Here is a 25,137-nt window from a genome sequence, read left to right on the forward strand (position 1 = left end):
TTAGTATCAACAGCAGAGCGGACCGCTGCTACATCCAATCAGAGGAGTTCCCCGCTCAGGACGCTACCACTGTCTTAAATAAGCCCTCACATTGATCCTCCCCCCCACGCCACTTCACCTCCCATCAGTGTCTCCGGCCAGCCCTCCCTACCTGGGGGGGGGCCCAGATGCTGCTCTCACCGCCCCTCTCATTTACCGTCCTTTCCCCCCCAAGGAAACCTGGCGCTCAGTCTTGATGACAGCTCACTGTTGCCCTGTGTTAGCGTAACGCAGTCCGCTGTTACCCTGTGTTAGCATAACGCAGTCCGCTGTTGCCCTGTGTTAGCATAACGCAGTCCGCTGTTACCCTGTGTTAGCGTAACGCAGTCCGCTGTTGCCCTGTGTTAGCGTAACGCAGTCCGCTGTTGCCCTGTGTTAGCGTAACGCAGTCCGCTGTTGCCCTGTGTTAGCGTAACGCAGTCCGCTGTTGCCCTGTGTTAGCGTAACGCAGTCCGCTGTTGCCCTGTGTTAGCATAACGCAGTCCGCTGTTACCCTGTGTTAGCGTAACGCAGTCCGCTGTTGCCCTGTGTTAGCGTAACGCAGTCCGCTGTTACCCTGTGTTAGCGTAACGCAGTCCGCTGTTGCCCTGTGTTAGCGTAACGCAGTCCGCTGTTGCCCTGTGTTAGCGTAACGCAGTCCGCTGTTGCCCTGTGTTAGCGTAACGCAGTCCGCTGTTGCCCTGTGTTAGCGTAACGCAGTCCGCTGTTGCCCTGTGTTAGCGTAACGCAGTCCGCTGTTACCCTGTGTTAGCATAACGCAGTCCGCTGTTGCCCTGTGTTAGCGTAACGCAGTCCGCTGTGGCCCTGTGTTAGCGTAACGCAGTCCGCTGTGGCCCTGTGTTAGTGTAACGCAGTCCGCTGTTGCCCTGTGTTAGCGTAACGCAGTCCGCTGTTGCCCTGTGTTAGCGTAACGCAGTCCGCTGTTGCCCTGTGTTAGCATAACGCAGTCCGCTGTTACCCTGTGTTAGCATAACGCAGTCCGCTGTTACCCTGTGTTAGCATAACGCGGCGCACACTTGCCTGTGTTAGCGTATCGCGGCCCTTGGTGCCCCTCCCTGTGTTAGCATGAAGCAACACTGCGGGAATAAGCTAGCATTGTCTGGTTCCGCTGTGTTAGCAAAACGCGGCTCCTGGTGCTAACACAGGGGTTAGCATGTAGCAACACACTGCTGAATAGCTTTCCCCGGTCGGCTGTTGCCCTGTGTTAGCATAGCAAAGAAAGCAGCAGAATGAGTCGGGAACCAAGTCCGATGCTGCCCTGTGATAGCACAGTGTAGTGTTGCGTGGTGTTAGCATGAAGGTATGCTCTGCTATGGCCTCTGTTAGCATAATGCTAACAGAGTGTCATTTTCAAACGGCACCATCAAACTCTCCATAGGTATAGCATTGCAATTTAAAAAGTCTGCTTCAACTCATGAAGCTTAAGGAGTGACTGAGCCAACTGTAGGATGTGATTGTGAAAGCAACTCATTAGAAAGGAGTCTGCGTGAACATCAAAGCTAGTAAGGAGCTGCGCTGTCCTCACCCTGTGCTTTATTTACACAAATCAGAGCGGAAACTTATGGAATCTAATGAGCCACTTGTTTGTGATTAAATTACATGGGATTTAAATATAGGCTTGGCTTTTTACTGATCTGGAATGACTAACAATGAGCACAACGGGTCGGTCTTGGAGAGGCCGCCCGCTCGCGCGTTCGATGCCATGAAATAGGGCAATAATTAAGAGCAAGGAGAATCTGTGACAAGAGCAGCTATTTCAAACAGTGGGAAGAGCCCAGAGAAGTTGTGATCAGACGTCAACGTTATCTCATTCCGCCGACAGTGGCTGATTAAAGTCCTACACATGTTTTAATGTGACAGATGTATGATTTATGAGTAGAACATCTTTTTAAGATTAAGTGTGTTTTTCCCTTAGCCGACGACTGGCTCTCAGGGGGGTTTCAGACAGAGATGCAGTTAATATGGGGACACACAGAGAGATAGATGGCATGGAGATGGCGAGATAGAGAGGAGTGATCAAGGTTAGGGTGACCAGACATGCCTGTTATCTGGGGACCGTTTTCTGCTGGGCTGTCCCTGGTAATGTTCCCGTTTTTCAAAAAGGATTAAAAAAAAAAAGATGATACATTTTTAAATGGCAAAGGTCCCCAGCTTGCGCATGAATATTAATTACGAGACAGTTGTTAATTAGTCTCAAGTCTATCTGATAGTCTGTGACGTGACCTTGCTTAACGCTGTATCTATAAACTTCACACCATAAGCAGGCATTGATTTTAAACAATAGACTTTTAACACAAAATGGAGGAGCTACTTTGGATTGTTTTTGGCTGCTCTACCAAAGCTTACAACACATCATACTGAACCAGTGGGCATGTAGGTTACTGCCAAATCATTCACTACAGTACTACATTAACCATGATAAGTAAAGGGAAAATGTCAACAATGTCTGCCCTTTCTTTTGTTTCACAAATAATATCAGATATTCTGCTGATTTATGGACTGCCAAAACACAAATGTCCCTGTTCATCACTCCGGAAATCGAGTCACCTTAATCGAGGTAGGAAATGGGGAGAGAGAGAGAGAGAGAGAGAGAGAGAGAGAGAGAGAGAGAGAGAGAGAGAGAGAGAGAGAGAGAGAGAGAGAGAGATCCATTCTTGATGATTCCAGCCCAGCATGGTTAGAAGGGGGGAGAGTAAGGGGGGGAGAGCGAATGAGACCGAGAGAGAGAGAGAGAGATCCATTCCCTATGATCCCTGCCCAGCATGGCAGGTTAGGATAGAGAGTGATGGGGGAGAGAGGGGGGAGAGAGGGAGAGCCATCCATTCCCTATGATCGCTGCCCAGCGTGGTTAGGACGGGGGAGGGTCCCCAGCCACCAATCAGCCGCTGGTCCGGGGGGAGATAAACAGTGTTCCAATGACTGTGTGAGTGTCTATGCATGTCGTCTCTGAGCCAGTCACAGCCTGACACCTCCCCACCCCCCCCCCATCCTCCACCCCCCACCATGAGGATCATCCAAGGCTCCCTCTCCCTCTCTCTCTCTCTCCCTCTCTCGCCCGCTCACATGTGCACCCCGAGACAAACCACTTCCTGTGAGCGACGCTGGCAGGACCAGAGGAGACTTCAACACGTTCACAGTGTGCTGCCGTACCGCCGCGCTGTGTTCACCGTACCGCTGTGTTTACCGTACCGCTGTGCAGCGCGTTGCGTGGAGACGGTTGTGCGGCGCGTTGCGTGGAGACGGTTGTGCGGCGTGTTGCGTGGAGACGGTTGTGCAACGTCGGTCGTGTCTGTTTGGCTGTTCAGGCGTTGAACGGGGGCTTCACACACTGCTAATATATGAAGTAACGCGCTCACACTAACTCGACTTCTTTATATAACTTAACAGCGCTCTCATTAATTGACTCATTAATTGAGAGTGAATATATACGTCAGACTGTTGAACATATTATAATTCAATCTTTTTTTTGTTTAAATTATTCTGCTGATTATTACAGGTTACTATCCTACTTCTAGTTATGACATGCAATTTAAATTAATAATTAAAATCGAAAGTGAACAACTCTGTGTGTGTGTGTGTGTGTGTGTGTGTGGTTGTGTATATGTATAAATATAGATAGAAAATGGCCGTCTGGCAGGGATGAACACGGCAGATTGCAGAGGGAGGGCTCCGAGTGGCACAACATGCTCATGTAGCAACAGCGGCCCTAACACATTTCCTGGCTCTGGAGGCTTTTTGTCAGAAACACAGTCAGCGCATCCGTCTTCCTGTCATGTCCGAGTCCTCCGTGACAGTTTCAGGCGGAGGGACTTCGTGTTCGGATAGATTGTTGATTTGCTGTATGAAAAAAAATAAAAGGTGTGTGAAATTTCAGGTGGTTCATGTTTTAACGGACAAGCCACTGTGGATTTTCATTCTGACTTTTGTGTCACAGTTGAGACCAAAGCCAGAGGTGACTTGAAAATTCACAACATGCATGGACAAACATTGTGGTATAGGCCTAGGCCTCACGCACACGTACACACAGACACACACACACACACACACATCATGCACTTAAGAGAGCGCAGGTTCTTGATAAACCGTACAGATCAAAGGCAACAATGTCTTCTATTCACGCAGTGTGTTGTAAATTGTTTTTCTCGGCCACAGCACAACATATAGCTTCTTCGATCGCCCACCATTACGTGCAATGCTGCTTCTGGGTCGGCTCATCGAGGCTGGCGGTCTGTTTCATTTGAATAATTTACAGTAAACAGCCGTGTATGGCCCTCTTGTCCTCTGTGGCTCTCGCTGGAGGTCTAACTATAGGCCTGCCATCTTCTTACTCACAATCCAGTGGGGCTGATCCTGTCTGTTTCCTCTTGGAAATTATTTTGCGTTTTGAAGTTAAAAGTTAAAGAGAATTTTTGGGCGTTGGTTGTAAATGAGATTTAAAACTGTGTGTTTAATTGAGTGGTTAACTTAATTAAATGAATGAAATGCTACATTAATCCACCAAACAATGCGCTCGCCAATTAACCAACCGATCCAACGATCAATCAATTACCCGACCAATGAGTGATTGATTGACGCTGCCTGCGTGGGGGTCCATGAGTACATGGGTTGTCAATGTCATGAGCCACGCAGGTGAGACTAATTGGACATGTGCAGTACATTGCCCGTAGGTGTGGATGCAGTGGGGCAGACACTGGATCAGTTTCACATTGAAAGGTGAGAGACCCCGACCAGGATTGAACAGACGGGGGGTCGGGTTGATGTAAGGCAGGAGGGGTGGGTGGGTGCATTGATGGATAGAAGGGTGGATAGATAGATGGATGAATGGAAGGATGGTCTTGTGGATGGATGGTTGCATGGATGGATGGATGGATGGAAAAGGTGAAAGATCCATCCATCATTCCGTGTTAAGCTCAATGACGTATGGATCATGCATCTCTCGCGCTCTCTCTCCCTCTGTCTCTGCCTACCCATGGAAGCAGTGTAAAAATAAACGGAATACTTGCACTCTGACATAGACATGCGGCAAACATTTACCCCCTCTCTCCAGTTAATTAATTTTCTAATTAATTCATAATTCCCTACAACCAATGAGCTGATTAGCCAACAATGACCACAGAGACCAAGGGGCCGGGGGTTGGTGGAGGACGAGACGTAACATTCAGCTGCTATAGATCCATAATTGGATGCTTAATTCAAATCCAACTTGCCCAAGTTAAGCAGGACAGAACGACGAAGCAAGGGTCTGTTGCCTTTGAGATACGGTACAGTGCTGGTGTGGACACCTGGCACATGTGGTCGCCTCATCAATGGTGCATCCATGGAGTGTGTTCCTTTAGAACATAACTAAAACATGAAACAAATTAAAAAGAATCCAAACAAAGTAATATTTTGTATGCAGTGTAAGCTTCTTGCAAGAACACTCACTTGTTCCTAGTTCTTGTTTCTCAATCACACTCACACAATGTAAAATGTAATCGCTCACACTAATTTGCTAATAAAAAATTAAATTTGCTTAGTGGTTAAAAATAAATAGTATATTTAATAAAAAAGATATATACTTAATAATATGTTTGTGTCTATAATAAAAAATTGTGTCTACAATTTTTTTATTGTATAATTTTCGTATTATTTGCTATTTATTTTTTATAGTTGCTCGTGCTGTTGGAAACCCTGCTCTCCTCTCTGTAGGATTCACTGGATGATAACTAACCCTCCTCTCTCCTCTCTGTAGGATTCACTGGATGATAACTAACCCTCCTCTCTCCCTCAGTAGATGGATTAATGGATTAATAACTCACTTGTTACAATGCACCGGATGGCAGGGATTGGCCGATTCACACGGCATAACTGGTGACGCGTTGAGCACGGTGGCAGTCTGGCCAGGGCAGCGACCTTGGCTCCACGCAGGCTGTCCACGCAAGCTGTCTGACAGATCTGTCGCTCCTGTCAAACAATGTTTTTCAATCCGTTGTGTTGCCTGTGTGATGGGGCATGAGCGAGCATTGTGCAAAGAATACAAAACAAAAGCAAAAAACATTTTTCCCTCACAGAAGAGGCAGCTCGGAAACGGCCGTTGCCATGGAATGAATTTGCCGTCGGAAACATGAAATGAAATGTTAATGATTTCAGACGCCTTATTCCAATGCTGATCGGCTGGAATTGCCAGACAAAAGAGCTGTTTATGTTTACGTTTGAGGGAGAGGTATGGAACCAGACGATAACACTTATTATTCCACCGTTTGACGACCGGATGAAGGGGAAAAATGCATGCTGGGAAAAAAGAAAAGACAAAATGGCCACTGGCTTTGGTAGGTATACACAATTGTGTTTCCTCCTCTCCTCAGACTGTGGATGTCCTTCCTCATGGTCCATTGCGTTTTTCCATCATCATGCATGCGTCAACCAAATGAATAAATCCCACACAGAGACACACACAAAAACGCACACATGCGATGCCCGAAGGACACAAGATCTTTAGTGAGCGAGAAATGCCAACTCGGCACTAGGACACCGGAGTGACAGCTGGAGCCAAATCGTTGTGTCCTCTATGTGTTCTCTGGGTTCCGGGGTGACCTTCCTCTATCCTGCCCGGTACGATAAGGGGACAGATAATCCCACATGCCGAGTCATCTTATCATCGACACGGTGACTTGTCAACGTGGAACGGGTAATTGAAGTGATTTGCTGCTCTGAACGAAGGGCATGTGTTGCATCTCAGAACGAAGGTCCTTGCTGGCGAATGGGGTTGATATCGGCAATACACCAAGTAGAGAACAAAAGTTTTTCTAAAAAGGAGTTTGAGTGTGCACTATAAATAAAATACAGATAATATAAAGTTAATGCAACACATCAATTCACATATCTAATGAAAGAAAAATCATTCTAGCCATGCTTTCACGTAGGTAAACTCCCATTTGATATGAATTATTGTGGTTATTGGACTGCAGCCATAATCGTGACATGTAATTGATGCTTTACTGTAAACAATCATCAAATAATTCTATATATTGGCAAGCTGTTGAAATATAATGAACAGTTTATATACATATATATATATATATATAATATTATATACTGTATATTCTCAAATATGTTTGCCAGTTATATATTTTTCATTGGGGTTACCAATAGATGAACCTGCTGTGAGCCTCTTCAAACCGCATGCGATAACATCCTCACTAGTATGTCTCCACAACTTTGATTCTCTCTCACGCATCCACCAGCCAGCAGGCTTCACCGCCGCCCGCCTGTCTGTGTGTCTGACTCCTGCATCCACCAGCCAGGCTTCACCGCCGCCCGCCTGTCTGTGTGTCTGACTCCTGCATCCACCAGCCAGGCTTCACCTCCACCCGCCTGTCTGTGTGTCAGACTCCTGCATCCACCAGCCAGGCTTCACCTCCACCCGCCTGTCTGTGTGTCAGACTCCTGCATCCACCAGCCAGGCTTCACCGCCGCCCGCCTGTCTGTGTGTCTGACTCCTGCATCCACGATGGACGTCGCTTTTCCCTGCCACCCCCGGCACCACCAAGATCATCCTTCCACAGTCAAGTTGCCGATGGTAACCTGTGTACAACTGCCTCCAGAGCAGCCAGCCGACCCCAACCCCCCCCCCCCCTCATCCTCCCCAACCCCACAGCATCATGACTGCTTCTCCTCCCTGACAGGCTATAGCTACGTGCTAAACCCGTCTTTCTTTCCTGCGCCCCAAACCACTACCATTAAGAAGAGGCAAGGCTTTTTCTTTTTTGTATGTTCCCGTGCCCCGGGGGGTTGGGGGTACCATGCCTGGATGATAAATCAGAACAATAATGATGTATCAGAACCCAGAGGCTCCCAAACACCGGGGTTGTCTCTGTGTTCTTCTGACACAGCGCGGAGATGCGCCCGGCTGTACCTCGGGCCAGGGGAAGTGGAGTTTGTCTGTGAAATAGAAGAAGTCTGCTACTGCGGGCTGGAGCGATGCCTTTCCAGAGTGGTCGGTTTCTGGTGGCTGCACACCCTAGCTCAGGCGAGCGTGGGTTTCCACAAAGTTTCAAACCCGATTCGAACCCGATGTCTCCGTCTGTTTCAAAGGCGGAAGTGCTGCTGAAACAGGGGTTTAAGTACCCTCTAATGAGCAGGTGGGCGTGGACTTGGTGGATTGAACTCAGGGACATGGCAAATCCATCGGATGAGTCACTCCATGTATGATGGATACCTTTTATTTTTTCATGAGCCTGCATCCATATCCAAAGGAATATGACGCTCTTGTCCATAATGAGCGGTTGTGGTCCAAGGCAAGGCAAGGCAACTTTATTTATATAGCACTTTTCATACACAAGGCAGACTCAAAGTGATTCACATATAAACATTGTCATACAATAAAAGAAAATAATAGATACGTAAAAAGTAAAACAGATAGAAAATAAAGGCAAAGATAAAAAAAAATAATAATAATTTGAAAGGCAAAGTAAAAAAAAAATGCATTTTAGAAAGTGAGAAAATAAAGGCAAAGTTACTAATAAAATAAAAAATAGAAGCATTGTAGATTTAAGATTTAGCAGAAAGCTAAAGCAAACATAAAAGTCTTCAGTCTTGTTTTAAAAGCTGTCAGAGTTGGGGCAAGTCTTAAATACTCAGGGAGTTTATTCCAGCTATTTGTTGCATAGTAACTAAATCCTGCTTCCCCATGTTTCGTGTTGACTCTGGGGATAATTAACAGATTGGTCTCAGAGGATCTTAGTGGCCTAGAAGGCTTATGTAGTGGAAGCATATCAGTTAAATATTTTGGCCCTAGACCATGTAGGGATTTATAGGTTAGCAACATGATTTTAAAATCAATTCTCTGACATACAGGGAACCAATGTAACGATTTAAGAATTGGTGTAATATGTTCACTTTTTTTTTTTTTTTGGTGGAACTCTGGAGCAGCATTCTGAACAAGCTGTAGTTGCCTTAGAGTTTTTTTTTGGAGACCTGTAAGGAGACCATTGCAGTAATCAAGCTTGCTAGTGATAAAGGCATGTACAAGTGTTTGTAAGTCTTCGGTAGACATGAGCCCTCTAAGTCTTGCTACGTTTTTAAGGTGATAATATGCAGATTTTGTGACTGTCGAAATGTAAATCTGAATCCATGATAACCCCTAGATTTCTGGCTTTGATTGAGGTTTTCAGGGACAGAGAGTGAAGGTGTTGGGTAACTTTAAGCCTTTCGGTTTTAGCACCAAATACAATTATCTCGGTTTTGTCCTCATTTAGTTGAAGGAAATTTTGGCACATCCAGTCTTTGACTTGCTCAATGCACTGGCACAACAGATCTATGGGCTGATAGTCATTTGGTGATAGAGATACATAGATTTGTGTGTGATCAGCATAGCAGTGATGGACAATATTGTTATTTTTCATGATTTGCCCTAGTGGGAGCATGTAGATGTTGAATAGAGAGGGTCCTAAGATCGAACCTTGTGAGACTCCACATGTCACGTTTGTTGATTCTGAAACAAAGTCGCCAATGGAAACAAAGTAGTTCCTATTTTGTAGGTAGGACCTAAACCAATTTAAGACTGTGCCTGAAAGCCCCACCCAGTTTTCTAATCTGTCCAAAAGTATTGTATGGTCTATAGTGTTGAACACAGAGTCTGTGTTAAGACTGATGTCGTTTACAACTTTAATAAGGGCGGTCTCGGTGCTGTGAATGGGTCGAAATCCGGATTGGAAGGTGTCATAGCAACCAGTTGATGCCAGTTGTAGACCATACAATACTATAACAAAGACCAAAAAATTTGAACATATTACACCAATTCTTAAATCATTACATTGGCTCCCTGTATGTCAGAGAATTGATTTTAAAATCATGTTGCTAACTTATAAATCCCTACATGGTTTAGGGCCAAAATATTTAACTAATATGCTTCCACTACATAAGCCTTCTAGGCCACTAAGATCCTCTGAGACCAATCTGTTAATTATCCCCAGAGTCAACACGAAACATGGGAAAGCAGGATTTAGTTACTATGCAACAAATAGCTGGAATAAACTCCCTGAGGATTTAAGACTTGCCCCAACTCTGACAGCTTTTAAAACAAGACTGAAGACTTTTATGTTTGCTTTAGCTTTCTGCTAAATCTTAAATCTACAATGCTTCTATTTTTTATTTTATTAGTAACTTTGCCTTTATTTTCTCACTTTCTAAAATGCATTTTTTTTAACTCTGCCTTTCTAAAATGTTTTTTTAAAACTTTGCCTTTATTTTCTATCTATTTTACTTTTTACGTATCTATTATTTTCTTTTATTGTATGACAATGTTTATATGTGAAGCACTTTGAGTCTGCCTTGTGTATGAAAAGTGCTATATAAATAAAGTTGCCTTGCCTTGCCTTACAGTGTCGAATGCAGCACTGAGGTCTAGTAGCATTAGTATTGAGATTTTGTTAAGTCTGTGTTAAGACGGATGTCGTTTACAACTTTAATAAGGGCGGTCTCTGTGCTGTGAAGGGGTCGGAATCCGGATTTGAAGGTGTCATAGCAACCAGTTGATGCCAGGAAGTCACTAAGTTGCTGGAGGACAACTTTCTCAATGATTTTACTTATGAAGGGTAGATTTGATATTGGTCTGTAGTTGTTAATAATAGAGGCATCTAGGCTCCGCTTTTTTAAAAGGGGTTTGATAACTGCAGTTTTTAAGGTTTTGGGAAAGTGCCTGATTGGAGAGAGTTGTTAACTATTTGCAATATGTCTATTGCTAGGCAGTCAAAAACATTCTTAAAGAGGTTGGTAGGTAAAGTATCAAGGCAACAGGTGGATGGCTTCAGTTGTGTCAGTTTCCACAAGAGTTTTAGAGTCTATGACATTAAAGCATGTCATTGCCACGTTACTTTTGCCTGAATAGGGTGGTAGTCCAACATTTTTGTTTAAAGTGGAGACATTGATGGCGCGTCTGATGCCTTCAATTTTATCAGTATAAAATGCTGCAAACTCATTGCGTTTGATGGGCAAAATACCCTAACGAGCACATCACATGACATGTACATTACGAATATAGTTAACTCTTGCTCTAACCTAATGAACACATCACATGTACATTACGAATATAGTCAGCTATTTTTTCAGGTCAAGGCCTGAGCCACATATCCCAACTATGGGAGATGTTGGAGACTCATACAATGCACCACACATTCGCAAGAACAGGAGTCAGTCTGCTGATAACATTCGGCCACAGCTCAGGGTCAAGATACCCCTCGAGAAGCCCTCACAGCTGGTTAGGAGAAACACAGAAGACACTCATAAAGACATCAGAGTCCGGATGCTCAAGGTCAAGCTAAACATCCAGAAACACACACACCTCGAAACGCACACACCTCATTGGGAGGGAAAATACAGCATAAGACTGCATCACACAGGAACACCTCATGCTCTTCTGAAGCAGAACTTCCACGGAGGCGAAGCTCCAGACGACCTCAGCGCTGTTAGGGACTTAGAAATAATCGATCTCTCACGCTTTATGACTCAGTATAACTTTTGCTACTTTACTTAATAAATCCAAGGTCCTCGTGCCGACAGACTTTATTACCTCTCCGTCTCATTTTATCTGGTCAAGTAACTAGACAGACTGTTTTTCCCAACATATGTCTGACTTTTCTGCATGGAATGAAGGTCAGGTGGAATTTGTGTTGGGGGCTTGGTCAGTCTGTCAACAGTTGCAAATAGGGTTTTGGCATTATTAGTATTGGTTTTAATGATATTGGAGAAAAATGTTTCTCTAGCACTTTTTAAGTCTAAATTGTAGGCACGGAGGCTCTCTTTATAGATGTCATGGTGAATATGAAGTTTCGCTTTATGCCATATGTTCAGCCTTCCTGCATTCTTTTTTCTGGGCTGTTACAAAAGCAGCTTTTCTCCAAGGTGCCTTTTGCTTTCCAGAAATTGTTTTAACCTTATAAGGTGCAATGACATCTATGACTTTCAAAATTTTCAAATTAAAGTTTTCTAAAAGATCATCAGCAGAACATGGGTTGAGAGGTGGTAGCAAGGAGATGGCCTTTTTAAAAAGTACATTAGAATGTTCATTGATATACCGTTTTTTTTTTACAGTATTTGATTTTGTCTGTATGTGGGGAATAAAAGATATATTAAAGAAAACACGGAAATGGCCCGACAGTGAAGGATCAGTCACCGAGAGATCTGAAACATTGTCCAAACAACTTGTTGTCCAAACAACTTAAGGAGTAAATTATTGCATAAATGGTGAGAACCGAGAGAGAGACAGAGTGAATATGAAAGTCAGAATCTTATTTCATTTTCATTACCTCAGGAACCCTGCACTTTGGCACATTTATACTTATAGTCAGTGGTGGGCCGTCAGGGCTAGCAGGGCCTTCTCTGCTGGCCCTGTCAAAATCTAAATAATATATATATATTTTATTTTATTTTATTACATTAATGTGTGTCTGAACGCATCTTAATTCCATATTTCTTTCAGTACATTACAATATAATTCCAGAAGGAAAACGGTTCTTTTTGTAAGGCTGAGCTCAGCTGAATAACACATCACAGCTACATGGACCAGCGGGGCCAGCACTAGAAGTATTGCTAGCCTTCTGCTGAAGCTACCACCTCCCATTGTATAATAAATTTCACTGATGTGTGTCATCAGCCAATCAAATGTTGATATGTAGTGATAGAACGCCCCCAGGGCCCAGCAATATGCCGACGCTGGCCCCCGGTGATGTCATCAGGGAAGTTTGAAATGTTGGCGGGTAGTGAGAGAAAGTTGATATGAACTACTATGGCCACCGCCTTCACACCACCTAGCGATCCTGTTTCTGATCTGCTTCGTTTGCCTTTTTCAAGGCGATCGTTTGGAGAGAAGACAGAGTTAATTTCAAGCGCTCTTTCTCAACTCTCAAGCGCATTAAAACATACTCGTGGAGTCGTGGAATGCAACTGGACAGACCCGACTCTCTGGCATCTATTGCCATCGAGAAGGAGCTGCTCATTAAACTAAAACAGGACACCCGACTGCATGAGGTCATTTAACGTTTTTCCCTGAAAGGATCGGAGGATGGATTTCCACCGATCCAAAGTGATGGGTGAGTATTACTTTGTACTGTGTAGGAGGAGTGATAATGTCGTTGTAATACTTTAGTTTATAAAGCATTTTTTGTAATGATTGGAAACATAAATATATTGCTGGAATTTGGGCAGTAGGCTAAACGGTAATGCTGTGTTTCAGTGATGCCGCTTAATAAGTAGGCCTATGTTAAATGAACCCGTTCTCAACTACTCCTGGGCTGGAGGCGGTGCACTTGTAATATTGTGGCTATACTTAATTGAATCCATTGAAGTTGAAGTTGCGAAAGCATCCGGTGAATAATATAACAATAACTCTGAAAACTTGTTTTTGTGTCGTGTGTGATGTGCAATTTGGTTGACATAATGAAAGATCTGATGGTGAAGTCTAGCTGTGGTAAAGCACAGTGGTGTGCGTGTGCGCTGTTGTTGTTGAAGAGCATCTGTCTTGCTGTTGATGTAATGCAGTAGTACATAGTGTGATGCACATATGGCTTTGTTGGCTGTATCGGCACCAAAAATGATATTTGCGGGCATGTCTGTGGGGGCATTGGAGTTTGTTCCTGAAGGCCCTGACTTAAACCCCATGGTATGCTACTGCTTATAGTCATATTTATTTTTTAATGCACAAGTCACCTACAAACGGACAGTTACATGTATATAGTATGTTTATCTTATTCTAATAGTTTTTTATTATATTTTATTTCAAATTTGTATATATACTCTTGTTTTGCACTCTCTTTTTCCACTGTACTGCTGGTCACAATTTCTCCTAAGGGGGATTAATAAAGGACTATCTTATCTTATCACTCCTTCTGGTTACCAGCCAACCTGCTCTACCTGCTGAGCCACATGCCGCCCCTATATGCCACTATACACTTCACAACACAGTTTATTTTTGATTAGTTCCCCATCAATCCAAACACTATCATCTCCCATTGTCTCTCCTTGGATGTTCTCCGCGTTCTTCCAGTTCCCTTCAAGAACATACAAACGTCCGCAGTTATTTCCACCGCTTCTTCTCATAACCCAGGAATCAAGGTAACTACTTTTTGTGTAGTCACAGGCCTTGCCCACAGATCTTGCCCAGGCCTCAACCCCTGAGGGATCCAGCTGTGAGGCGGTCTACCACACCACATGTTTATCTCTGCTTCAGTGATGTTGTTGAGGGGGAAATGTGAAAGGTCAGACACGAAAATGGAAGACTGGTCCTGGATGGCACGTACCGCTATATACTATACTTCTTCTGTCTGGGCGTGAAGATCATAGCCGAACTGTGAAACCAATGGACGTCTCACACTCGTATCCATAACGCGTGTTTGTTTTCATTCTGATTCCCTCGATTGGGTGGAAAACTCAACACACTCAACAGACAACAAAACACAATTTTTTTCCCAGTTATCCTCAGATACATTTTTAATCATCGGGCAAATTCCTGCAGTTCCTTTATCACATTTCCTTTCAACTATTGTTTGAGCCTGGCCCCTCTGCAGCACACGGGCGCATGCTTATACATTTCTCTTGATTGGATTACATTAATGCCTTTTTAATGGGCCTCTGTCAATCTGTTGCTGCCAGACTCCAATCAGTACCATATCACGCGGCTGATAGAACTCCACCCAGATCCCCCATCCAACACATTACACTTTCACCACAACCGCCTGTACAAATTAGAGTCAAACTTCAAACTGTCACTGATCACCTGCAAGGCATGATCTGACTGATCTACTCCAGTTGCCGTCTGTTGTGTTATATAACTGCACATGCCGTGCACACACACACACACACACACACATAGACACACTTGCCCACACACACAAAAGCATGCACACACATACACGCTCACGAACATACTCACACACACACAAAAGCTAGTTTCCACTACAACTGTGGCCTGTAATACGTTGCTAATACAAACCATGGCTCAACCGTTGATTTAGTCTCCTGATTTAGTCAACAGTAAACACCCAAATTAAAAGATTCAGAGTCCATCATGTCTCTTTAGGGTTTAACAGGGAGATAATGGGTATTTGCTTAATTTCAGACCAGATACGTCCATCGTTTATGGCCACTGAATCCAATAGGGTGCTGTGTGCCTCGATGTTACAACCACCATGTTGGAGTTTGACGCTATCAAACACTGTGCCACTCTCTCTCGTTATGATTTTTGTGAGTATTACATTTTTCTCTATGTGATCTTCTTTCAATACTTTGTGTTTATTGTTGTATTGTTTTTTTGTGAGCCAATTCAACACCACCCATAAACGTCGTTTATTTTATTTTTTTATAAACTATTCTGTATTTTAAAATAGAATCGATTCCAAATGGGGAGATGACGGAAATGGCACATTGGCTTCGGCGCGCCACAGATGCATCCAACAGGTGAAAGCGTTGATTGTAATGCATAGGATTTCAATCAACGCTCTCAAAGGCAATGCTGATTATAACGATCATCACCCCAATTGTTGATCTTTGGTGAGGGCTGCAAATCAACATGCAGCGTTGCACATAAAAAACAAAATCAACTTTATAAAACCCACCTTTGCAAATTAGCATTTCCGGTCTTTTAAGTACACTAATGTCTTACTGTATCCATGGTTACACAAGCACATAATCATTTCATATAAATCGTCGGTCTATTAGTCTCTTGGATTGTGTTGTGCTTAAAAAAATATGTGTTTATTGCCCTCCTTCTCTCTGTGTGTTTTAATGTTCTGAATCGCTTTCATTAAAGCACGTTTATATGACAACGGCGCTGTATAAATAAAGTATAGTATTTTAAATCTAGTAAAAGTTTCAGCGCTCTGTGGAAGGTATCTCAGGGGGATGGCGACGACAGGACCGCCGTCTGTGCATCAGTCAGATAGTGGCCGCAGCGACTTGTTCTACAAGGGAACTGGAAATTCCTCCAACTGAGTGTGAACATGTGACTTAATATAGATTAGCCTCCCTCTCCCGCTTCCCTGGCCAAGACTTTTAATTTGAGAGATTAATATCCCCTGTGGTTCTCATCCTTCCCGTCACACCGGATGGTGATATCGTGTAGAGGCGGTAGCTGCGTAGCCTAATTATGTCTGGAGATGAGATGTGAGATGTGAGATGTTGAGGTCTAAATATTTACCAAGCGGTTGGACATATGACGATGGCGTGTGTGGGAAGCGCTTGACGGCACTAGCTGAGCTAACTGCTGTCAGATTTCTACCAAACAGCAATTAAGACTTCTAATTTTGTTCTATATCAATATCTATTAGGATACTCTTGAACAGATAGAGTAGTAAGGTGAGACAGACGAAAGATTCAGGATTCAAACGGCCCTCAGCCCACCTGTAAGAATTCTTTAGCAAATACCTGACATGTACAAAACTGTCACTTTGGATAGAGGCATCTGCTAAATGACTTGGCAGTCATTATAGTTCATTGCTTTCACACACCAGTTGTTTGCCATCATCGTCATTTATTTCATTACCTTATTCTATCGCTGCTGTTTTCACTCCAGCTCTTTTTGGGAACGGCGGTTGTGTTTGCAAACACTGATTCCTCTCCCATAAGTCGTCAACAAGCGCAGACAATTAAGTATTCTGATTCTGTTTCAGTTAATGGTGGTTTTCTGTTGGACTGTCGAAAAGCTGTGAGAATCAAAACGAGAGGGTTTCCAAGACGAGATTCATCAGCACATTTTCTTTTTTCCTTTTGACTTTAATGTCCTTTGTCTCATGGAATGGAACAGAAAACATTTAAAAAGGGTCTAAAATTGAGAAATCTTTTAGAGGGATCAATATCGTCCCGAATCCAACAAGTGGTATTGTTTTTCTTGACAGTTGATCTGTGAATTTAAAGCCTTGTTTCGTAGTTTCCTGGAATTTGTCGAATCACAAAAGAAGGAAAAGGAAAAAATGGAATCCAGCGGCTTTCTGCGTTTGTCTCATGAATGCAGTGAAGCACTGATGTCAGGGCTGTACACTGGCGTTGTAGGATGAGTAATTCTATCTGTGTCATCTGTCTCTCTGCCTCAACCTGTCTTTTCATCTTTCTGTCCTACTTTCTAACTTCACGTCTGTCTTCCTAACTTTCTGTCCGTCTAGCTTCCCCCTTGTTCTCTCTGTCTACATTATTCCTGTCTGTACACCTCTCTGTCCATCTGTCTCTCCATCTCCTTCTCGTCCGTCGGTCCATATGTCTGACTTTCTCTGTTTTCCCCCTGATTCCAGAGTTTACCTGCTCTGTGTACATAGCCACCTCGGGTGTTTCACAGAGAGTACATATTTATCACCGGCTGGATGGCAACATCGGTGTCCAGGGGAGAGAGCGTCGTACATCACTGCCGCGTTGTCTCGCAGATGATTTGGTTTCGCGCTCCACGGCGAGATCCCACAGTGGGATCTCTGAGAGCCGGTGGATCCCCGCCATGCTCCTCGCCGCCTCCAGATCCCCCCGTTTATGAAGCGTTTGGGAGGATGTGAGTGTGTGTGTGTGTGTGTGTGTGTGTGCATGTGTGTGTTTGTGTCTTTTTTTAAAGGATTGTGTTTTTGTGTGGGTGTGTAGTTTTTAATAGAAAGTGTGTCTGTGTGTGGATGTGTTTTTTTTATAGAAAGTGTTTTTGTGTGGGTGTGTTGTATTTCATACAAAGTGTGTGTTTGTATGTGTGTGTGTGTGTGTGTGTGTGTTTAATACAAATTGTGATTGTGTGTGGGTGTGTTAAGTTTAATAGAAAGTATGTGTGTGTGTGTGGGTGGGTACGTTTGTTTAATAGTCTGTATTGTGTGTATTGTTGCGCCTGACTTTAAAGAAAGTCTGTTTGTGTTTAATATAACTTGTCTTTGTGTATGAGTTTGTGTGTGTGTGTGTGTGTGCGAGGGGGGTGGTGTGTGGAATGTGTGCCTGTGCACTTGTGGTGGAAAGAAAGTGTGATTGTGATTAACATAACATTGTGTTTGTGGGAGTGGGTGTGTGTCTTTTTTGAAAGAAAATGTGTTTGCATGTTGAATGTGTGTGACGTTAATAAATAAAACACTGGTGTTGACACGTCAGGTCTGTTTGTGTGTCAGTGTGTGTGTATATATGTGTGTGGGCATACGTCTGTGTGTGTGTGTGTGTGTGTGTGTGTGTCCCCTACCCACGTGCATCTGTGTTTGCATATGTGTCATTTCTTTAATTATATTCAGTGTAAACACAGATCATCAGAGACACATGTGGGGAGAGGAATCTGCCGTGGTTCCTTCAGTGACAGCAGATACAAGAGCGTATGATGCACACATAGAAACAATAGAGGCACGGGCAGCAGGGGTTTGGTTCCCAACCTAAAGGTCCTGGGTTCGACTCCCGATTCCCTGCAGTAGGCCTGTCACTCTCGCAGGGCTGAGGTCCAGACCCCTAGCCCCTCATATTTTCTAGAATCAGTAGGGCAAGAGGCAGGTTAGTGTGGTGGTGAAACTGTTCTCGTCCAACCCAAAGGGTTCGGGGTTCAATCCCCGATGTCCGTGGTCGATCTGTTGTTATCCTAGAACCCAGTACCGGCGCTCCGCACACGCAGAACACGCACTGCGCGTAGGGCACCAAGTGTCTGGGGGGGCACCAAAAAAATCGGTTTCATAAAAAATCATCATCATAATAATAATCATAATAACACGATATATTTAAAATGAGCATGTGTAAAACATGTTAATAGCAATACAAAAGTAACATTTGCTTGAGAAAAATATGCGTCTCCTGTGCGGCCCTCTCTCTCTCCCCTTGGTGCCCCCCTCCCCCACATCCCAGTGGTATGTTCGATTAGATCATTCTCAAGTTTGGCAGACACCTGTGTTTGGACATGGCCTCGAAAAGGCATCAAGAGTCGGGGGCGGATAAGAGAAAAAAGAAGAGACAGCGAGATGATGCACGCACGTCGATGGCAGGTAAGACAATATTTTAAATAAAAATGGCTTATTCTGTAATTTAGTCCTTGTATGAATGTCTATGCTCATGCCAGGTAATGTTAACGTTACCGTTAACGTCAACAAACTAACGTTAGCTCCTCTATTCTTTTAGCCATCAGAAGTCGTCAGCCAAGTATTAGCCAAGTTTACTTATATAGGTCTACTGCATTTCAGGACGTTTATTTGGCGTTTGTTATGTAGCCTACGTTATGACGTTATGCATGTGTACTGTGAACCAGCAAGTATGCAATTGTGTACTGTAGTGGAAAAAGTAATGCTACAGATGATACTTTAAAGTAATGAGTTGATGAATGGAGAATGGCTCCTGGTAACATGAATTCTGAGAAACCTTGCATCTACAGGGCGACATCTGCAGGTGAAACTACAATTTGAAAGAAAATAAAGAAATCTTAGTTATGTAGATCCCCCTCCCTTCACATTCATAGTTTTCAAATTATGTCGATTTTTTTTATTTTTTTTATTTGTGAGCCATCAAGTTGTCATGCATCAGTGATTTACACATTGGCTTACATAAACCTGTAATTAATATGTAATATTGTTTTTGAATCAAGGTGCAGGGTCAATGCTTAGATATGTGCAAGGAGTTCCTCAAGACCAGGAGGAAGATTTAGATGATCAACCATCCACCAGCAGTTCAAGCACACATCATCAACCACCAATCTCTGCAGACTCTGCAACAGCACCCAGCCCTGACCAACAACCAACTACTAGTTCAGGACTTATGTTAATGTTTGGTGCTATTGTTAATGCAAAATTAGTGTAGTCTTTTATCAAGATTTTAATTTCTCTTTATTTGCACATTACATTTTGCAAAACATTAATGTTGAGAAGTTATTTTGGAAATAAAGAGAAACGTACTGACAATTACTGAATTGATGTTTGATTGATGATTTTCGGGGGGGCACCACAATGCATTTGTGCTTTAACCTAACCCCTTATACTTGATATATGAATGTTAATGAACAACATTGCCTTGGGGGACAGCATGGCATAGTGACTAGTGTTTGACTCCCTGCTTCAAAGGTGCTGGTTCGATTCCCCCCAATATAATATCAAACAGCACACCTGTAGCCACCCTCGGCGAGAGGCTTAACCCGTTCCTGCTCCTTATTGACACATATCTGTATTCACTGTAGGCCGCTTTGGAAGAAGCATGACTGAAATATGACTGAGGAATGATGAAATGGTCTGTAAAGTAGACATTGGGACCAATAGGTCATACACAAAAAGGTTTTGGCGGGAGGGGAAAGAAAAGTGAGTAAAAATAAATAGAGATAAAGAGAAATATAATCCGTTTTGACCTTCAGTGTTTGAAGGAGTGAGCGTCACACCGGCGAGTGGTGGGAGCAGGTGTCAAGCTGGCCTTTTGTGGAGATCAAAGAGCGGAGCGGCTCCTCTGCTCTGCAACGTCGTCCCCTGATCCCGTTCACTTTCTTTATTCACCGAGAAGGAACACGCCCCTTAAGGTGGATCAGGCATCATGCACATCCACATAGAGAGAGAGGGAGGGGGGAGAGAGAGAGGGGGGGAGGGACAGGAGAGAGAGAGGGGCGAAGGGAGGGGGGAGAGAGAGAGGGGGAGGGAGGGGGAGAGAGAGGGGGGGAGAGAGTGGGAGGAAGAGAGGGGGGAAGAGAGGGAAGGAGAGGATGAGAGAGCTGGGAGAGGGGGAGAGAGAGGGAGGGAGATACGGAGAGGGGGGGAGAGATAGAGAGGAGGGGGGAGAGAGGGGGGAAGAGAGGGAGGGAGAGGACGAGAGAGGGGTGGGAGAGGGGGAGATACAGAGAGGGGGGGAGAGATAGAGAGGGAGGGGGGAGAGAGACGGGGGAGAGAGTGGGAGGAAGAGAGGGGGGATGAGAGGGAGGGAGAGGACAAGAGAGGTGGGAGAGGGGAAGGGGGAGAGAGAGGGAGGGAGAGAAGGGGGGGAGAGGGAGGAAGAGAGGTGGGGAGAGGGAGAGATCGAGATGGGGGAGAGAGAGAGAGAGGGCGAGAGAGAGAGGGGCAACATATAAAAGCATGTTCTGAATTATTCAGTTTGTGACCATAGGGAGCCACACCACACACAACAAACAATCCATGTGACCACGTAGACCTCTACCCCCTACCCCCACCGTCACCGCCGCAGCCGCCGCCTACCGCCACCTCCACCACCTCCACCACCACCACCAGCACCCTTACCACCACCTCCACCACCACCAACACCCTTACCACCACCTCCACCCACCACTACCACCACCACCACCACTACAACCACCACCACCACCCCACCATCGCCGCCACCACCGGGCCCAACTGGCGCCTCATTGTTCATAGCGTAGGTAGACCTCTTCGCCGCTCCCACAGGGATTTGAGTCTATTTTCATGCAATGCGGTCAAAAGGTGTGTCATTACTGCAGCGGGAAGGAGTCGGGGTTAGTGAGCTCCTCGTGATTATGAGCAACAGAATTGGAGTGTTGATTAAAATTGGGTTTGCAATCTAACACAACTGGAGGCTTCGGCACCTCCAACTATCATTTTTAATTTTGATAAATGTATGTCTGATTTGCCGTCGGTTGGGATCCGCTGTACAGTTCGTGGTGAATGCTGTCCTTGAGAATATCTACCATGCATGCAGCGATCCATTTATATCGAGCATTCAGGGGTTAGTTTACCATGCGCACAGAGCACCTACAGGTAGGCAGCGGACAAGGGATAAATCCCTTTCCGATAAATATTCGTCAGAAAGATCGTTTGCCACCGCTACTTTGATCAGAATGTTTGGCGTTACATGTAAGAGGAGTTGGGCGGTCGTCAGTTGGACATGATCCCCTAGCTTCTCCAAAATGGCTTCCCCTTTTATTTCAGGAACAAAAAGACCCATCATTCCCACGAGGACTCCCATGAAATAATGTTGGCCGAACAAGAACCGGCGACCCAACTGCCAGTTTACCAAGCCGCTGGCCAGTCCAACTGAGACGGCTCCGGCCAATCGGAGCGCTTTGGGAATTCCCTGTTTTTACATATTGAAATGTTCAAGGCAGAATTACGCTCACAGCATCACAAATAAAAAAAGAGTCAGTACTGCGCAGGTGGTTCACAGGAGACGCCAGAATGTAGAAAGGGTAATGTCGGCGTTCCACATCCTCCATTTCAAACAGACACGTGCAGCGCAGCCACACTGAAGGTGTTTGTCGTGTGTTGATGGAGAACATGAATTATATAACTAACCTATAAACCATCACATCTTTTTCCTGCAATTCCATATCATTACATTTAACCCATTGCAATAATGGCTTGGCTCGAACTCGACATTTCTGTGTCAGGAATTTTGAGTGTGATACATAATCAACAGTGCCGAATGATAAGCAGATGACGCACAACAAAATCACAATGGTGGGTGGGGGGGGGGGGGGGGGGGTTGGGATAATCAAACATCTTACCAAGGGGTTTGCATAACCAAACTGATCAGCGATCATTTTAACATGAGGTTTAGATCCTTTGTTTTTGAGTAATGATGACAGTGTAGGGACATGTGGTTATTTTGTCTTCATTGTTTCTAAGTTAAGTTAAGTTAAGTTACACTTTATTGTCCCTTTTTGGGGGAAATTCTTTCTCTGCTTTTGACCCATCCGGGAGCCGGTGAACACCCAGAGCAGTGGGCAGCCGCAGTGCAGCCCACTGCACTGCCCACAGTTCTAATTGAGACATTTCTTGGGTTGAGTGGAGCTTCACACAGCCGTCTCTGAAGGAGAAAAGCGATGTGTGAGCAGAGCGATATTTAGGTGTGTGTCTCTTCGTTCAACCCTATCAAGGACTGATGGAGTGCTCTCTTTGTGGAACAGAAACAACTTAATACATTCCACACGCTGTAAGAAAAAGCCAACGCTTTTGCTGGCGCGCCGTATTAATTATCTTGGATTGTTATTCGACAAATTGTCAGAAGAGAGCCCACACTAACATAAATAGGCTTTTAAAGAACATACCGGTACTAATTATTTTCATGGAGGGTTTTATTTATGTTTATTTTATACAAACACTCAGACATAGACACGTAGACATACATTGAGCGTTTATCCGAGTTAATTCCTTTCGTTGATCTAGAGGCCTTTGCCATTTGATGAATATGCAAGGTATTCATTATCAAGGTATTCATTATCACGGCATTCATTATCATCACTTGCAATTGACGCACACACACACACACACACACAAACATGTACACACACGCACACACACACACACACACAATGGGAAAATAAAATGAATTAATTCTGCTCTGTGATTGGTCAGCTTCCCCATGGTGTTGATGAACTGCCTTTTTCTTTTGTCTCCCTCACATCAGTTTCTTCTCTTTATCGCCGGGCACTTTCGACCTGAAAAGCAACAAAGCTAAACAAAAGAAAACAACCCTTATTCAGCCTTTTGGGTAATTTATTTTAAAATTGAGACGAATAATACCTGATTGTTAAAGGTCCCATGGCATGAAAATTTCACTTTATGAGGTTTTATAACATTAAGTTGAGTTCCCCTAGCCTCCCTATTGTCCCCCAGTAGCTAAAAATTGCATTAGGTATAAACCTAGAAAAAGCTATCTTACTCTGTCTTTGAAAAAAGGATCGCTGAAATGCTTCGATTTGGCTTCCGGTCAAGTATGACGTCATACGGGACCAGGTTACCTCCCCTTTCTCTGCTTGGCCCGCCCAGAGAATTTGGCCCAACAATGAGACAATGAGCTAGGACCGTGTGAGTGCCACGTGTGTGTGTGTCACACACTGTAACGCAAGTGTTCTTTGTTATTTGGATAACCGTTCTGCTGTTGGTGTTATGGCACATAACACGCAACACAATAACGCAAGCTTGCATAAAGCTCCCATTTGGTGAAAAGGCTGGACTGCGTCGGGTTGTTGAGAAGGAATTGGGAACCGCGACATGGAAGAGAAAAGGATTGTTGCCCAGGATTGTCTGTTGGAGCCGGGCAGCCCCGGGGGTGTCCAGCGGGGCTCCGACGGACCGCTGCCATGGCAGCGGGGCTGGGCGGGCAGCCCCGGGGGCGGCCAGCCCCGGGGGCGGCCAGCATTCAGCAGGCAGCGGGGCTCTGACGGACAATACTGGGCAACAATCCTTTTCTCCTCCATGTCGCGGTTCCCAATTCCTTCTCAACCAACCCGATGCAGACAACCCCGGGCAACAATCCCCTTCTCCTCCATTTCGCGGTTCAGTCTGTACTTAATATTGACGTGTAAGTGGAAGAACCAGAGGCGTCTGAGAACCCAACGCAGTCGTTTGAGATTCATAATATCATCCAAAGGCGCAAACAGCTTTTGACCATGATAATATATATTATAATATATAGATATCTAAATATAATATGATATTATTTAGATATAGAGCTCTGTAAACACTAGCGCATGGTACCGTGGCCGCAAGCTGCTCAGGGCCACACCCCCACCCTCCACCTGGACCCCGCCTCTAAAAACGGCACGTTTGTGGAGCGGCTGAATTTTTTGAACGTCTTCAAGTACTGTATTAGGGGCCCACTAACACCTATATTAAAGCATCCATAAAATAGCATGCCATGGGACCTTTAAATGCAGGTGTTGGTAGCAGCCGCGGTGAATGAGCTCTGATTAAATAGTTAGACTTTTTTTTGTACCTTTATTACTACTATGATAAAAAGAGAACCCCGTTTTAATAAGGTGGATGTCTTGTGAAGTGTAAACAGGCCCCCATAGTGCGTCCCTCTTCCAGAAGGGTAACAGGGTAACCATGACGCATCACTGACGGTGAACTCTGGGGGGCGACCGCTGGGCGTACACCCGCTCTGTTTGGTTCATCAGGAACATAAAGTATTAAAGCATTTTCTGGATTTAGAAGGCAGTTAAGGTATAACATTTTGGTCCTAATATCTAATCAACCATTTTCTCACATAATTGTAAATTTTCTATTTTTCTTTTTTTTTTGATACCATGATGTGTTAATGCTCATCGGGGCCCCTATCCTAAACCTCCCCGTAAAGAGTGGTCCCTCAACTAAGTTCCTCCTCAAAGTTTCACCCCTCTGGGTTAAGAGTATTTCCTTTCATGGTAGATGCTACGGTTAGGGGGTACATATGCTCTAATGTGGGGGCCTGTGAAGACGT

Source organism: Micromesistius poutassou, assembly GCF_964030765.1.
Source record: "Micromesistius poutassou genome assembly, chromosome: 11".
Lineage (NCBI taxonomy): Eukaryota > Metazoa > Chordata > Actinopteri > Gadiformes > Gadidae > Micromesistius > Micromesistius poutassou.